Source organism: Myotis nattereri (genome assembly GCF_964212035.1).
Source record: "Myotis nattereri genome assembly, chromosome: 10".
NCBI classification, from domain to species: domain Eukaryota; kingdom Metazoa; phylum Chordata; class Mammalia; order Chiroptera; family Vespertilionidae; genus Myotis; species Myotis nattereri.
Genome location: NC_138085.1, coordinates 43,766,602 through 43,783,292, shown reverse-complemented (window position 1 = coordinate 43,783,292; position 16,691 = coordinate 43,766,602). Strand labels below are relative to the sequence as shown.

Here is a 16,691-nt window from a genome sequence, read left to right as displayed (position 1 = left end):
CACTGAATTTAAGGAGAAATTTTTGTATGTGTGTGGGTTCTTGTTCAAGGTACACGGAGTAATTTAATAAATATCTTAAAATGTGGTTTTGCAAAAGACAGACTGTTCTTCAAATGAATGTTTATATTAGTATACTGTAAAAACTAAGAGACTTATATTCCATCTTAACCAAGTGAAGATTTCTGTAAGAGACCAAAATAATAATATCATGTAAGTTGCATTCTCCAGATATTACCTAGTATAGGTAATAGATCCTAGCTCTCACTCTCACCTACCTCAGAGCCAAATTCAGAATTTCATCCTGAAAGGATTCAGTGCCAAAAATCCTTGAGGGAGGGACGAAGACCTTGAGACCCCAGAGCAAGAACGAGGGGCCAGGGACAGGTACAGAAACCTACTGGGACAGAAAGCGCCAGATGCCAGCAAGGGGCAAACTGGGAAAACAAGAAGCTCGCCCCCAGGGTGACCTATTCTCTCCATTTCATATCACTGGTCAGGCACCTTGGACCCCTGATCTCCCAAAGTAGATCCAAATTCACTTTTTTTTTTTTACAATGGGAAGACATATTTGTGGTTAGTTTGTTATTCACATTTCTCACCAAACAGCAGAAACTTAAACTCACGCAGTAGAGTTTGTTCCTCTTTCCAGTTGCCGATTTCTCTTTCCAAATTGCTACAAATCCTCTCTGTGGTCCAGGTTTAGCTTTTGTCCTCACCTGAAGATAACCCAGCTCTCGTCTACCTTATTTAAAAAAACAACCAACCAACAACAAAAAACAAAACAAAAAACAAAAGCCTGGTTTGGTTAGTGGAATAATTTCCATTTATTGTTCTCAAGCAAGACCGAAATGCCTTACCAGCCTACCAAAAAATGACTTCTGCTTTTGGCATGACAGTAGACCACATAGTCTCCTCTTACAAAACAACTAGAACCTACATAAAACACAATTTTTATTACATTGCTTATATATCACCCGAGGATATTTTTCCATTGATTTTTAGAGAGACTTGAAGAGAGAAGGAAAGACAGAGAGAAATACCAATGTGAGAGAAAGACATCGATTGGTTGCCCCTTGCACATTCCATGACCAGGGACCAGGCAGGGAAGAGCCCACATCCAAGGTACATGCCCTTGTCCGGAATCGAACCTGGGACCCTTGGGTCCGCAGGCCGATCAAATAGCACTTTCTTTACATAAGCATCTGGTCTCAGGTTTTTCATATCGAGGACATTTGAGATTTCAGTTTGAAGGCAGCCTGAGGTCCTATGAGTAGCATACCCCAACCACCCTCTAATAGCTAGATTGTTTGTATAGGCCAGTGGTCGGCAAACTCATTAGTCAACAGAGCCAAATATCAACAGTACAACGAGTGAAATTTCTTTTGAGAGCCAAATTTTTTCAACTTAAACTATATAGGTAGGTACATTGTTATTAACTTAATTAGGGTACTCCTAAGGCTTAGGAAGAGCCACACTCAAGGGGCCAAAGAGCCGCATGTGGCTCGCGAGCTGCAGTTTGCCGACCATGGTATAGGCAGAGGGAGTCATCTCTCTATTTTAGATGGCTTAATGTTTGTAGATCTTAGAATGCTTGCCTTTAGGGACACTTTTACTTGGAAAATTACAACACTAGTACACAAGTCAAGCTTTAACACATTTAATATTTGCTTGTTGAATGCAATGTCAAAAGATTAAGCATGTTTTACTTTTTTCCTCACAAGGACATAAAAATTATGGAAGGGGAACTTAACAGGAACTTTTAAAAAGGTAACAAATTTTTCTTTTGGTAGCCTTAGGGTGGTTATGACAGATAAGTTCCACGTTTTGTTTGTTTCATTGAACAGGGATTTTGCTGCATAGTTTTGTTTTTAATATCTGCTTCTGCCTCCCCTTCTGTCAGATCGGCTTCCTGCAGGGCCACCACCAGTTGGTGCTCGGTAGCTTGAAATGCTGTAGGAATCTGGTGGAGGAGGAACCCCCCGCCCCTTTCCATTGAAGGGGGAAGCCCTCTGTCTCGTCTGCCAATCTGATCACGACCATGTGAGTAGAGATCACTTCGGCTGCTTAAGTAACTGTCTCAACTTCCACCATAGCTGCTGTAGTCATCACAGCGACTGCTTTCCACCGTAAAATGATGGGGCCCTCCGGTAAGTGGAGCACCATGTGAGTTACCATACCTGTCATGTGGATCCCTGCAAGAACCACCACTTGAATGATCTGAATAGTCATGATCACAACCATAGCCATCTCTACCGCTATAGCCTCTTGATGGATAGTCATCACATGAACTGGAATGACCACAATCATGATAAGTATAATCGCTCAGTGGTGGTGCATAATCTCTTGTATCACGAGAATTTGGATAATCTCTGTGCGAATAGCTGTCTTTAGTAGAATATCTATCATCTCTTCAGAACAAATAAACATCTGTACCAGAAGGCGGGGTTCCTTTGAGGTGGGCCTTCATTACCATCTCTTCCACGAGATGGGGAGCCCTTCCTCCCATTCCACTGTTGCTGGGATCTGGTCCTGAAGGAGCAGAATTTTTTTTTAAGTGAAATTACTTTTAAAAAAATACATATTTTTTTTTTATTAATTTCACAGAAGGAAGAGGCGAGAGAGATAGAAACACCAATGATGACATAGAATCATGGATCAGCTACCTCCTGCATGCCCCACACTGGGGGGATCGAACCAGAAACCAGGCATGCGCCCTGACCTGGAATCGAACCTGGGATCCTTTAGTCTGCAGGCCAACGCTCTATCCACTGAGCTAAACCAGCTAGGACAAGGAGCAGATCTTTCGGAGGACCCTCACTTCTCCTTAGTGGTCCTCTTTTTACTGGCAGTGGTACCCTGGAAGAACTCATATTAAAATTCATGGAATAGCCACTATCATCCATGTGCCCTCCATGTGAGTGAGGTCCCCTGGTCCCTCCACTTCCTCCCTTGCCTCCTCTAAGACCTCTTGGAGGGCCTCTGCTTCTTGGAGGGGGAGGTGGCCCACTTCTACTACTTTCAAATGATGGATTAATGGCTTGTTCTACCTTCATGGCTTCCATCTGAGGACTTTCCATTCATGGCTCTGGCTACTTTCAAAGGTGACAAAAGCAAATCCTCTCAATTTGTTGGTTTCAAGATCTTTATTTATTTATTTTTTTAATTTTTAATTGATTTCAGAGAGGAAGGGAGAGGGAGAGAGAGATAAAAACATCAATGATGAGAGAATCATTGATCGGCTGCCTCCTGCACGCCCCACATTGGTGACCGAGCCCGCAACCCTGGCATGTGCCCTTGACCAGAATGGAACCTAGGACCCTTCAGTCCGCAGGCTGATGCTCTATCCACTGAGCCAAACCAGCTAGGGCTTCATGACCTTTATTCAAGAGTATTTCTACTCTTTGCCTATATTTGCCAAATACTGCGTCAAGGGTTTTCTCATTTGTTTGTGTATTGAGGCCACCAATGAAGAGCTTTCCTGGGCAATCAGCTTCAACGATTTTTTCCCCCTGGTGAAAGTCAAAGGGGTGACAATAGTTTCAAGCTCCTAAGATCTCACGAATGGGCCTTCCTAGCAGTTCAGCACACGGGAGGGCCACTGGCTCTGAAGACAAGAGAGAACCGCTGGAATTATTGCGCAAGGAACGAATGGATACATTTTAGACAACAGAATACTATTTTAATGAAAATGAACCATTTAGAGCTATATGAAATAATATAAATGCATCTTTCAATACTAAACAAAAGAAATAAGGTCCTCAAGAATACAGGTAATAGCCCTAGCTGGTTTGGCTCAGTGGATAGAATGTTGGCCTGCGGACTGGAGGGTCAAGTGTTCAGATTCTGATCTAGGGCACACGCTGGGGTTGCAGGCTCAGTTCCCCAGCAGGAGGTGTGCAGAAAGCAGCCAATGATTCCTTCCCATCATTGATGTTTCTATCTCTTTCACCCTCTCTTTTCCTCGCTGAAATCAGTCAAAAAAATACGAAAATTTTTTTTAAAAGTCACATTAAAAAAAAAAAGAATACGAATAGGCCCTAGCCAGTTTTTCTCAGCGGATAGAGCGTGTACAATTCTGGCCAAGGGCATGTACCTTGGTTGTGGGCTCCTCCCTGCCTGGGCCTTGGTTCGGGCGTGTGCAGAAGGCAACCAATCGATGTGTTTCTCTCACATCGATATCTCTCTCTGTCTTTCCCTCTCTCTCTTCCACTCTTTCTAAAAATCAATGGGAAAATATCCTCAGGTGAATATTAAAAAACAACAAATAATAGAATTTCATATAGTTCTAAAACAAGTAAAATTAAGCAACAATAATCAAAACCGTTTGGTGTTGCATAAAGAGAGATACATAGACAAATGAAATAGAATAGAGCCCCAAAATAAACGCTTGCCTAGGTGATCAAAAGATTTCAACAAAGGTGCAAAGACACTTCGGTGGCGGAAAAGACAGCCTTTGCAACAAATAGTGTTGGAAATACTGGTATCCACATGCAAAACAGCAACAACAATACAAGCTGAAAATGGATCAAAGACCTAAACGGAAAGCCTAAAAGTATCCAAGTCTGAGAAGAAAGCGTGGGGGGAGCTTTATGACACTGGGCTTGGCAATGATTTCTTGGGTGTAATACCAAAAGCACAGGCTATAAAAGCAAAAATAGATAAATTGGACTACATCAAAATTAAAAACTTCTCTGCACCAAAGGGCACTGTCAATAGTGTAAAAAGGCAACCTATGGAATGGGAGAAACTATTTGTAAATCCTATATCTGGTAAGGGTTAATATCCAAAACGTATAACTAATTTCTACCACTCAACAACAAAAAGCCAAATAACTATGAAAAAATTGACAAAGGACTCAAATAGACATTTCTCCAGAGAAAATGTATAAATGACCAGCAAGCACACGGAAAGATGCTCAGCATGACTAATCCTTAGGGAATTGCAAATCAAAATCATAATGAGGCATCACCTCACATCCAATGTGATGGTCAGTATGAAAAACAACAACACAGAAAATAACAAGTGTTGGTGAGGATGTGAAAAATTGGAACTCTTGTGTACTGTTGGTGGGAATGTACAATGGTGCACTCACTATGGAAAACAGCATGGTGCTTCCTAAAAAAAAAATAGAATTACCATATGGTCCAGCAATATTACTTATGAATATATATAAGTAATATATATATTCTGAATATATATATACTGAAAGCAGCATCTTGAAGAGACAATTGTACAATAATGTTCATAGCAGCATTATTCACAATAGCCAAAAGGTGAAATCAACCCAAATGTTCATTGACAAACAGACAAATAACATGTGGTATATTCGTTAAAAGGGATAAAAAAAGGAATTCTTACCATTTGCAACAGCATGGATGGAACTGGAGAGCATTATGCTAAGCGAAATAAGCCAGTCAGAGAAAGATAAATATCACATGATCTCACTCATTTGTGGAATATAATGAACAACATAAACTGATGAACAAAAACAAATCCAGAGACAGAGAAGCATCGATCAGACCATCAAACCTCAGAGGGAAGGTAGGGGCGGGTGGGGGTCAGGGGAAGAGATCAACCAAAGGACTTGTATGCATGCTTATGAACCTAACCAATGGACACAGACACCAGGGGGGTGAGGGCATGAGTTAGGGCATGGGGAGCAATGGGACGATAAGGACACATATGTAATACCTTAATCAATAAAGAAAATAGAAATAAAATAAAGTAATAAAATAAAATAAAATAAAAAATATTCCAGACCCTCCCCCCCCCCCCAAAAAAGGGGGGGAGGATATTATTTGGCCTTAAAAAGGAAGAAAATTCCAACACATTTGACAACATAGATGAAACTTGAGGACATGATAGTATGTGAGCAATAAGCTAGTTGCAAAAAGACAAATATTATATGATTTCACTTATAGAAACAGAAAGTATGACGGGTACAGAGGGATGGGTGAAGGGGGATATGGGAGTTGTTTAATGGGTGTAAAGTTTCAGTTTGCAAGATGACAAGTTCTGGAGGGCTGTTCACAACAATGTGAATGTATTTAATACTATTGAACTGTGCACTTAAAAATAATCAAGATGGAAATTTGTATGTTACATGTCTTTACCACAGTTAAAAAATGTGAGGAATGAGCAAAATTACTATATGGATAGAGATACTCTTCCATGTGTGCATTTAAATTACAAAGGAAAACGGAAAGTGATTATCATGAAGTCCATCTAAAAAAAAAAGAGCCTTTGCCTAACCTAGGGCTTCAATGAGTTTTTCTGCAGGTTTTCCCAGGTTTGTTTTTACATTTAGAGCTATTGAGTTAATTTTTGTATAACATCTGAGGCCTGGGTCCTTTTAGGATTTTAATTCTTGAATCAATTATGATGCAAAGACTAAAACATAGCTAGAATTCATCAGCTGCAGTGGTAGATGTGGTGAATGTTCTATTCCAGCAGCAGCCTCATGACCAGAGCCCCCTTCATTTCTGTCTTCGAGTCTGACAAGGCAGCTGCATTGAAGATAACATTGTATTTGTGTTCAACAAAACATAAAAATTCCTGAATAAACAATATCCCAAAATAACAGTAACAACAACAACTGAACTGAACAGTATAATTGTTATTTATCTAGTTATATTTAGATACATAGATTGATGTCCTAGAATATTGCTTGTTTGGTTCATCCCTAAAGCAGCTATGTTTATGCGCCTCTTCTCAGGTTTCCATAACAGAAAGAGATTTATGTTCTTATTTGGCTGAAATTTGGGAGAGGGGATTAAATATGCATTCTCAAAAATACTCTGGGCCTTTAAATGCTTAAAAGTTATTTTCATGTTTACCTTTGCCATTATGATTATCCATGTGTTTACAAGTGATGACATGCAGGTTTACATGGATAATGTCTGAATGAGCACTTGCAAATGCTAGAAGCAGGATCAGAGGTAAGAGAGCGTGGGCCTTGACACTAGGTGGACCTGTTTCACTCTTAGCTTTGGCACTTATTAGATTATAGAGAGCTTCTTAGTCTCTCTGAGCCTCACGTTTCCCTTTTACGATATAAAAAATTCTACAAAATGGAGAGAGTTTTTCCTGCCTTGGATGCATAGACCAGGTTTTTTATAAGCATAGCTAGACAGAGGAGGCCCTGGGGATTGAGAGGAGACGGAGTCTGAGCTGGATCCTGAGGGATGGATAGCATGCTTTCTCTGACTTTTCCTTTTCACCTGCTTTTCTGTTGCTCTGACAAAGAACACATCTCCCCCCCACTGCCTGCCTTTGCTGTTACCATGGTGATCCAGGTTCTATTTAGCAGGCGTTAGGGATAGGACAGATTGTTTTTGCGATTTTGTGAAATCTCACTCTCTAAAATAAGGACCGAGCAGTCACGGCAGCAGTTACACGTGTTGGGCAGAGTTTCTGCCACCTCTCGGCCACATGGTAAGTGCGGAACCCACCGTCAGCCCGGCGTGGCGCCGGGCCCTGGAATCCGGTGATGAGGGAGGCAGTCATCTGAACTGATAAGAGGCAGCAGTTGAAGATCGCCGTTGGCTTTTCAGTTTCCCTTCCCTTCAGTGTCTTTTCTGTGCCACATGCCTTCATGTCCTTCCCTTTCTGCCTTCAAACATCTGCTCTCAGATCAGCTGAGCTGACACGGCAGAAGTGGGCATTAAAACAGAGATTCTGCCGAAACCGGTTTGGCTCAGTGGATAGAGCGTCGGCCTGCGGACTGAGGGGTCCCAGGTTCGATTCCGGTCAAGGGCATGTACCAGAGTTGCGGGCACATCCCCAATGGGAGTGTGCAGGAGGCAGCTGATCGATGTTTCTCTCTCATCGATGTTTCTAGCTCTCTATCTTTCTCCCTTCCTCTCTGTAAAAAATCAATAAAAATATATTTTAAAACCCCCCCCAAAAAACCCACAGAGATTCTTAGAATTGATTTCAGAAAACATTTTACTATAAAAAATGTTTAGTAAATTAAATTTAGTAAATTATCATTTTTTAATTTAGTAAAAAATTTACTAGAAATTATTCTTAGTACTCATCACCCAACTTCAATAATTATGAATTCATGGCATATATATACATATATGTATATATATCTTTGTATATACATCAAAATGTACATATATTTCATTCTCACCTGTATTTTTTTGCCACACATCTCAGAAATTATGTCACTGGATCCATAAATATTTTTTATTGTTGACACTATTATAGATGTCCCCCATTTTCCCCCTCCACTCATTCCCATCCCCCGTCCCCACCCCCGGCTCCGCTCCGCCCTTATTACATTGTTGTCTGTGTCCATGGGCATAAAGATTTTAACAGAACCTCTAAAAGGTAAGAATTGTTGTTGTTTGTGTGTGTTTAAAATGACCACAGTGCAATTTAAAATGACCTTCAATATACCCTAGTTTTCTTTGATAAGTTCTGAAGAATAAAATTGTGCTTTTTCCTTGCATGAAAGCTTAACAGCAACAAGAATTTCCATTTTGTGATAAACAACTAGCTAAATGAACAGAGCTTACATAACAACTATTTTCAAACAGTGAAACTCAGTATAGAACTGTGAGACCTGAGAGGACTGGAATAAGTACTTTAGGCTATATTATTTTCCAATCTCTCTATTCTGGTGGGATCAGGGAGATTCTATGTTGTTTGACACCTGATTATCTACCGCACACCACTCCCAGCGTCTGCTCCTATTCAGGGCCTTTGTGTGTGTGTGTGTGTGTGTGTGTGTGTGTGTGTGTGTGTGTGTGGCATGCCCCTTAGAGCACCTAGAACACTATACTTCTGGAAGCAAATAGATAATGAATATATCCCATTAATGCCTGCTTTAATAATTTTCCAGTTCAAAATCATTATTGTGATATAAAAAACTCATGATATTCAACTTTGATTAATCATTTTTATACTTACATGTAGGATAGGGCAGCCCATAATTGTTTTCCAAGAAAGATCTGTGTTCTAGCTTTAAAAATAAATTCTATAATCACCAATACAGAAATGATATATTCATCTATTGAGGTGCGAATTGCTTGTGCACTCTATCAGAGCTAGAATAGAAGCAAATAGAAGCAATATTATCTTACACAAATGGTAACATGCAGTGCTACCATTGTGCACCTTGCTCTTTCTCACTTAACAATATACATTCACCCATTCATTTATCATTTACTATTATTTGTAGAGCTCCTAATAAATGCCAGGCCCATTCTAGATGCTGGGGATGCAGCCTGTCTTTTGGGTGCATTGCCCTGACATCAGCAGTAGTTACAAGTTCAGACTCAAAATCCAATTAGTAGGACCCAATGGGACTGAGTCTAGCACTAAGTTTACTCTATAGACATAAGCAGGTTGAGGAAAACAGCATTCAAAACATCTTTGTTCTCATTGGCGATCCAGCCACTTCACACAGGGCGTGCAAACATAGTTTTCATGAATGAGGTCAAGGTATATCAGATTCATCTTGAAACAGAGAATGTACTGTCCTAGTTCTCTACCTGTCACTTTATATGATGCTAGTTATGTAGACCCAAGGTGTGCGTGCCGATTCATTGCTCTCCCAGTAAGCAAGACATGTAACCAATTTGTGGTATGCAATAGTCCACATTTATGCAAGGAAGTGGTGCTGTGAGAAGGCAAACCCAGGATTATCTCCCCAAGCAGAACTGCTGCTCTCCCTTTACTCACATACGTGCACTCTCTTGAGGGGAGACAGACAAAACAAGCAAGTATGTCCTAAGGAGAGTAGTGGTAAATGCTGTGACGACCAATAAGGAGAAAGAACTAGAGATGACGGAAGATGCTCCTTTATACCACAGCGAGGGGAGTCCTTGTATATTTATCATTCGTACACAGGTAAGTATAGCCATAGGATTCTTGCTCAGGAGCAGATTTGCTGGGTCAAAGAACATGTGCTTTTTGTAATTGTGATAAATATAGTCAAATTTCCTTCTGTAGAGTTTGCTCAGCTTTATACTCCCACCAATGATGTGCCTGTTTCCTACCTACACCTTTGTCAACATAGGGTGCATAAGTTTGGAGTCTGAGCCATCTGATATGTAAAGAATAGAATCTCATCATTCCTTTGTGATTCCTTTTATTATGAATGGGTTTACACATTTATCATTAACTTTAAGAATCATTTAACTCCCTTTCCTGAGAACTGTTAATTCATGTCCTTTACCTGTTTTCTTTTGTTGTGATTGTATTTCCTTGTATAAATTCTCATTGCATTAAAAAATAAGCCTTTTGCCTGAAATATGTAATAAATATTTCAATTTGAATTTATCTTTTTGCTTTGTGGTGTTTTTCTAATACACTATTTTTTACTTTTATGGAATTTAAACTATTAGTTTTTTATGACATCTCCATTCTGGGATTATAAAAATAATTTTATCTCATGTTTCCTGATAGGACTTTCCTGATATCATTTTTAATATTTAAATTTATTAATAATCTGGAGTTAATGTTGATACAAGGTGTGAGATGTAGAATCTAAAATTTTTTTTTTTCCATATGCTATCCATTACACCACCATGATCTATTGAATAACAACTTGATAATATTTCAGAACTTATCTACCTGCTTTAATTGGTAACCTGGGATACACACACTTTTGGTCTTTGCTAAAGACTACAACCTCAAACTTGGTGTTGCTCAACTGTGATAAAAGATGATTTACATGGAGGACTGCTTAAAGGATATTCATCTGAGGATTTTAAATATCTGTGTGTATTTTTTCCATGTTTCATTTCTGCATTAAGACAGAGAGTTGTTGTTTTTAAATCCTCATCCTAGGATATTTTTCCATCGATTTTCGGAAAGAGTGGAAGAGAGAGGGAAAGACAGAAAGAAATATTCATGTGAGAGAAACACATCAATTGGTTGCCTCCCACAAGCGCTTGACCAGGGTGGGGCGGGGAAAGAGCCTGCAATCGAGGTATGGGCCCTTGCCCGGAACCCTTGACCAGAATCAAACCCGGGATCCTTTGGTCCACAGACCGATGCTCCATTTACTGAGCCAAACCCACTAAGCCCATTATTGCTCTTAATATCCTGGAAAATACCTTGAAAAAGACCCAACTATATATAAAAACAAACAAACAAACAAACAAACAAACAAACAAACCAAATGTGACTGAATCCTATTCATTTCGTAGAATTGCAGAATGGAGGTGTTGGAAAGGTGCTATCTGGCCCAGTTTCCCCTCCAAGAGTTATTTGGCAAATATTAAAATAAACCCCAAATTTAACTTTTTCCCCTTTATGAGAACTAAAGTGTCTTTTAAAGAAATGGGAAGTCTGCTTGAATCAGAATGAAATATACACGTTTCTAAACACTAAAGTGTTCAAATACTTTCAGAACCAAATTATGATTTGATATTTCATTTGATTTAAATTCTGTTTGGGAAACAGTTCCTTTCACCTTTTATGGTAGGTTGGCTGCTAGAGGGCCTGTGATCTCGCTGTGCTACTGGTACCTCCCCCAGCTCTGGTCCCCCGCTGTGTCCTGAGCAGTCTGGCAGGAATCAGCAAGGACATTTGCTGCTGCGGAGAATACGTTGTGCTGATTTAGGAATAACAGCTCTGAGCTGTTGATATCAGTAGCTTTTAAACAGCTTATTTAAAACTCTCTGCAGTGACCTCAGCTACACGTGATGCCACTTAGCTCATCTAGACGTGGGCAGGAAATGTAAGAAGGATGGGTGACAACTGGAATTCCAAGCAGTTGCATCTTCAGAGGCCCATTTTAGGAAAGAACTGGATTGAACAAGTTGAAGACTGAAGATACCCTTGGTATCCAGTGGCCACGATGTAGATATAGAACCTGTGTGGCCCCGGTCCTGCAAGTCTGGGGAGAAATCTTGCCTCCCTACAGCAGTTGCACATGGTGTTTCTTGAGCTCTGCACACACCTTCTCTGGTGGGAGCTCTGGCCCCGCTTCTGGTTTCCTTTGTATTTTGTTGATTCTGCAGGAGATGACTCCGGGGACTCATGGACACGGTCCTATCAGTCACTGTGGATTTCTCCTATTGACCCTCCTTATGGTTCTCTCTTGCAGCCCATGTGGCCTCCATAGCAGGTGATGCCTCCTGAGGTCGGGGGGGCATCTAGGCTGTGGATGCCTGACACCTAGAGTGCTGATGTCTGCACCGGGACCACGTGCCTTGTTGCAGAGCCCCGTGAAGGTGCTGCTCCCAGCAGAAGTGCTGATGGGACAGGACCCTGAAAAGCTGTGCTTAGTCTTCTGGAGCCTTCAGTGTGCTAAAGCTACACCAACTCAGGGGACACTTTGGCATCCGTAAATGCCATTATCTGTTAATTAGACACCAGAGTGATACCATAAAATCTCCAGCACTCTATACCTGTTACTAGTGAAGTATTCATGGACCATTGTTAAACACGATCTTACTAAAAACTTGACAATTTCACAACACCTAGATCATCACAGGACTGACAACCTTTTCAGCCCAGTCAAAGGCCTGTGTGTGCTGTGTAAGAATCGGCACATACAGTCTCCAATTGGTTGGCGTCCTGCTTTTTCCACTTATTTCTATCGAATGCTTTTTATTATATTCTAAAAATAAAATCACAACTCACATAGGATACAGTGGAGAAGGAGAAGTCAAAGACAAGTTTATATGGAGTGAAAGAATGTTAAAATCAATTTACAAATGGGCAAAACCTTTTTTTCCCTGTGCGTGGGGGGGTGGAATTGGGTGGGGTAGTAGAGTGGACTGGAGTCTGTTGAGCCTCCATCAAAGAGAATTTATGAAGCTGTAAAATAATTCAAATATAAAGAAAAACACAAACTCCATAGAATCAAATCACCTGTAAATGTGTGCTGCAAATGAAGCATAATTTCCCATTGGAGACATACAGTAATCTTTTTTTTTTTTTTTTTTTGCTTATTCTAAAGTCTTACTTTTCCTTACACCAATAAAATGTACTATAAGAATGTTTCCAAAGTATTGATCCATTGTGGAGAATTAGAAGTAGGACAGAAAGAGGTTTAAAGAAATAAGCCTAGACACACATAAATACAAAAAAGATATTCAAAGAGATTCTAATTATCTATCTGATCTGGAGATGGGATGTGACAGAGGGGAAGAGCGTTTGCTTCAGCTCCTGTAAAAGTCCTAAATATGTCACTCATTCAGACAGTTCCTTCTACTGACCACTAGGTGTTGCTAAGCAGGCATGATGACCTGTGGCTTGAGGAGAAGCAAGTGTCACCTCTAATCCATCCCTGGTAATGTTCAGCTGATAAACACATTTAAGCTACTTGGTGGCAAGACATTTTACCTAGTCCAGGGCCTGGCACATAGTCAGCATTCAGAACATATTTCTTGAAATAAATTATTCAGAACACAGGGGGTTGCTTTTATACCGTAGGCATCCCCAGAAATGTGATATTTCGGAGTAAGCGTTCTTTACGACCTCTGGTCATATTCGGGCAAAGAGAGAAAACGTTACAGTTTGGAAGTCACTTGGCTACTTAAACAAAACGAGGTAAATTTAGCCATGAAACGAGACTTGGTAAATCTATGAACTGTTTCCATTGCCTGTAAAAATACAGACAACGCAAAATACTTGTTTCAATGAAGACAGGATAACCATCCCTTTTTTTGGTTTCTGTTTTGCTCAGGTGCCATCTAATTTCTATTTTTTCCACTCCTACGCCCCCAAGCTTTCTAATAACTTCCAACTAAAGTTGGTGCAATGAAAAGTGGATGGCGAGCCATCTATATAGTTTTACATAATCTACTGTGGACGAAAGGGGCCACATGCTAACCTGACAAGCCCAGGGAAGGCCTGCATGGAGGTCTTGCAAACTCAAAGACCTAAAGTAACCACAAAGGATGGTCTGAAATTAAACTTTAAAAGCAGTTATGGTGGGCAGTTACATCCTAGGCCGGTATCGGTATCTTCATTGACAAGGTCAACCTTTACCTTAACTGAGCCTATCTGTCTTTTTGCATCTATGATAACATACCCTTGAAATGTCTGGGTAACTTGTAACTTCCCTTTTTCTGGACCGCTTGGGGCACAACCAAATGTGCTTGGCGCCAGGACAGATACCACAAGTTCCTTCATTATCGTGTTAATTGTTCCTGCACCCCCCTAAGTATGTGTCTATCATTTTACGTTTTATCCAATCCCAGGGGATTCCCTGCTTTGCTTTCTCCCGCCTCTCTAGTCCATAACCAATGGATTTCATGTAACCCACCTATGTCCCTTTCCTTTGATTGCAATGTATAAATACAGATGTAACCCGCCAATCTCCAGAGCATTATCTCAATTCATTGAGGTTCTGCTTCCTGGCATATGTGGACAGTTTGGCTCAAATAAACTTACAAAAATTCTTTACAGGTTTCAATGTTGTTGTTGTTGTTGTTGTTGTTTTTAATGTTAACACTACATTAGCCTAAAATGAAAAGTGAAACATAGAGGGGCAGTGACTGCTGGTTAGATACAGAGTTGGAAGAAAGGAGGAGAGTGAGTCAGGAGACTGTTAGAAAAAAACGCTCAAGAACAGATCTTCCTGCCCCTGAATTTCCTGGGGTTTTGCCTATGCAGGGCCTTTCACTCGTCCACTATTAAAAGGGCCCTGATTTTACCTTGGGGGATGAGCCCACCTCCATCAGGCACTGTCCAGGTGGCTGAGAGGGAAGCACTGGGGCAGTCTAGTCCCATCAAAGGTGGGATCCCTGGAACTTATTGTAGAGCCTGGAAACCATTGCAATTCTTTTAGTTCTTGCTTCCTGGAACCCCACAGCTGCCCTGATTTCTGTCCTTTCAAAGACCTGAGTCTTCTTTGAATGCATATATGCATAACCCATGGATACAGACAATAGGGTGGTGAAGGCCTGGGGCATGGGGCAGGGCCAGGCTGGAGGGGGTTAATGAGGGGGAGGGGACATACGTAATACTCTCAACATAAAGATTAACACACACACACACACACACACACACACACACACACCAAAGGCCTGAGTATTTTTAATTTGAATAAGTTAGCCACTCCACACTCTTCTAGTGAATTCCTATTTGCCTGTCTTAGTCAGAGTTGGTTTCTATTGATTGCTGCCAAAAACTGCTAATATAACGAGGAGCGGGAACTAGTCAAAAACTAGTCCTATGATTACTTCTATAATCTTTGTTGAATTTGTCATTGAAAAGAATCAGCCCCACAATTTATGCAAAGAAAACTTCCCTGTCAATTTGGTTGATGATTACCTTCGTTTGTAAATATCCCATGAACTGATGTTTGGTACCTTAAAACTAAACTGTAGCCCCTGGATATGTGAAAATGTATGTTTCGGTGCATCTCTGTTTTAAGTAATTCTTTTCATGTTTTATAAAAATGTGGCTCAGTGGTTGATTGTCAACCTAAGAAACAGGTCATGGTTCAATTATGGTGAAGGACACATGCCTGGATTGTGGGCTTGATCCCCAGTAGGGGGCGTGCAGGAGGCAACCATTTGAAGATTCTCTCATCATTGCTGTTTCTATCTCTCTCTCCCTCTTCCTGCCTCTCTGAAATAAAAAATATACTAGTATATATATTTAAAAACATGGATCAGCCCCAGAATGATGAAGACTCTTTGAAAATGAGAAATCACTTACTAAATGTCCCAGACACTTTTCTAAATATTTACAAATATCACCTTACTTAAACTTCAGAATGACCCCATTGAATAGATGTGATCACCCCCATCTTACAAATGAGAGAACTGCGGCACAGAGGGATTAAAGAGCCCGCCCATTTTCACACGGCCAGATAAACATTCTCAAAGTTTGCTGCATAGAATGCTAGTTTAACAGATTTCTACTTGTTTCCTGTGGCTTCTGTAACAGAGTACCACCAACTGCGTAGCTTAAACCAGCAGAAGTTTATTGTCTTACAGTTCTGGGGGTTAGAAGTCTGAAATCCAGGTGCTGGCAGGGCCATGTTCTCTGTGACTGTTCTAGGGGAGACTCTTCTAGCTTCTGGTGCTTGCAGGTAATCCTCGGCATTCCTGGGCTTAAAGATGTATCACTCCAATCTCTGCCTCTGTGTCACGCGGCTGTCTGCTCTCTGTGTTTCACTCCTCTTCTAATAAGAGCATTAGTCATATTGGATTAAGGGCCCACCTCCTTCAGTATGACCTCATTTTAGCTAAACTAATTTCATCTCTTAAAATCCTATTTCCAAATAAGATCACATTCTAAGATACTAGGAGTTAGGACTTCTTTGGAGGGGGGATACAATTCAACCTATAACAAGAATGTTAATAGACATTGCTCAAAAAGAATTCCGTGGTCAAATAAATTTGGGAAACACAAGATTAAACACCACTACCATAAGACTGTCTGCTGCAGTACTTGAATTTGTTCATCTAAAGGAGAGTCACTAAGCTGAGACTGTAATGTACAATTTCTCAAACATGTTTGAGTACGGATTGCTTTCTTTCCAGCCTACTGTAAGGTTAGCACTCTGTGTGTCAAATGGTCCTCAGGCTGATGGGAGGCAGCAGTACCCTGATAAGATCGCTCCCTTCTTTTCTGGTTCTACCTCTTACCTGCTCTGTCACCTTGAGACAACTGCTTACTTTTCTGAGCATGAGTTTATTGGTGTCTCAGTTGGAGACAATAGTGAACTTCCCCCTATGGATTTCTTGTAAGGACCACAATAAATGAGG

General features: G+C 40.6%; 1 pseudogene across 1 annotated transcript; it reads right to left on the bottom strand.

Annotated features, from left to right (window-relative positions):
* Positions 1 to 1,868: 1,868 nt before the first annotated feature.
* LOC308526444 (RNA-binding motif protein, X chromosome-like) lies at positions 1,869 to 13,456 on the bottom strand (annotated as a pseudogene). The gene is made up of 4 exons: positions 13,397 to 13,456; positions 3,377 to 3,509; positions 2,780 to 3,141; positions 1,869 to 2,529 (listed from the first exon to the last, which is right to left on the bottom strand). The product of its transcript is annotated as an RNA-binding motif protein, X chromosome-like (transcript).
* Positions 13,457 to 16,691: the final 3,235 nt, after the last annotated feature.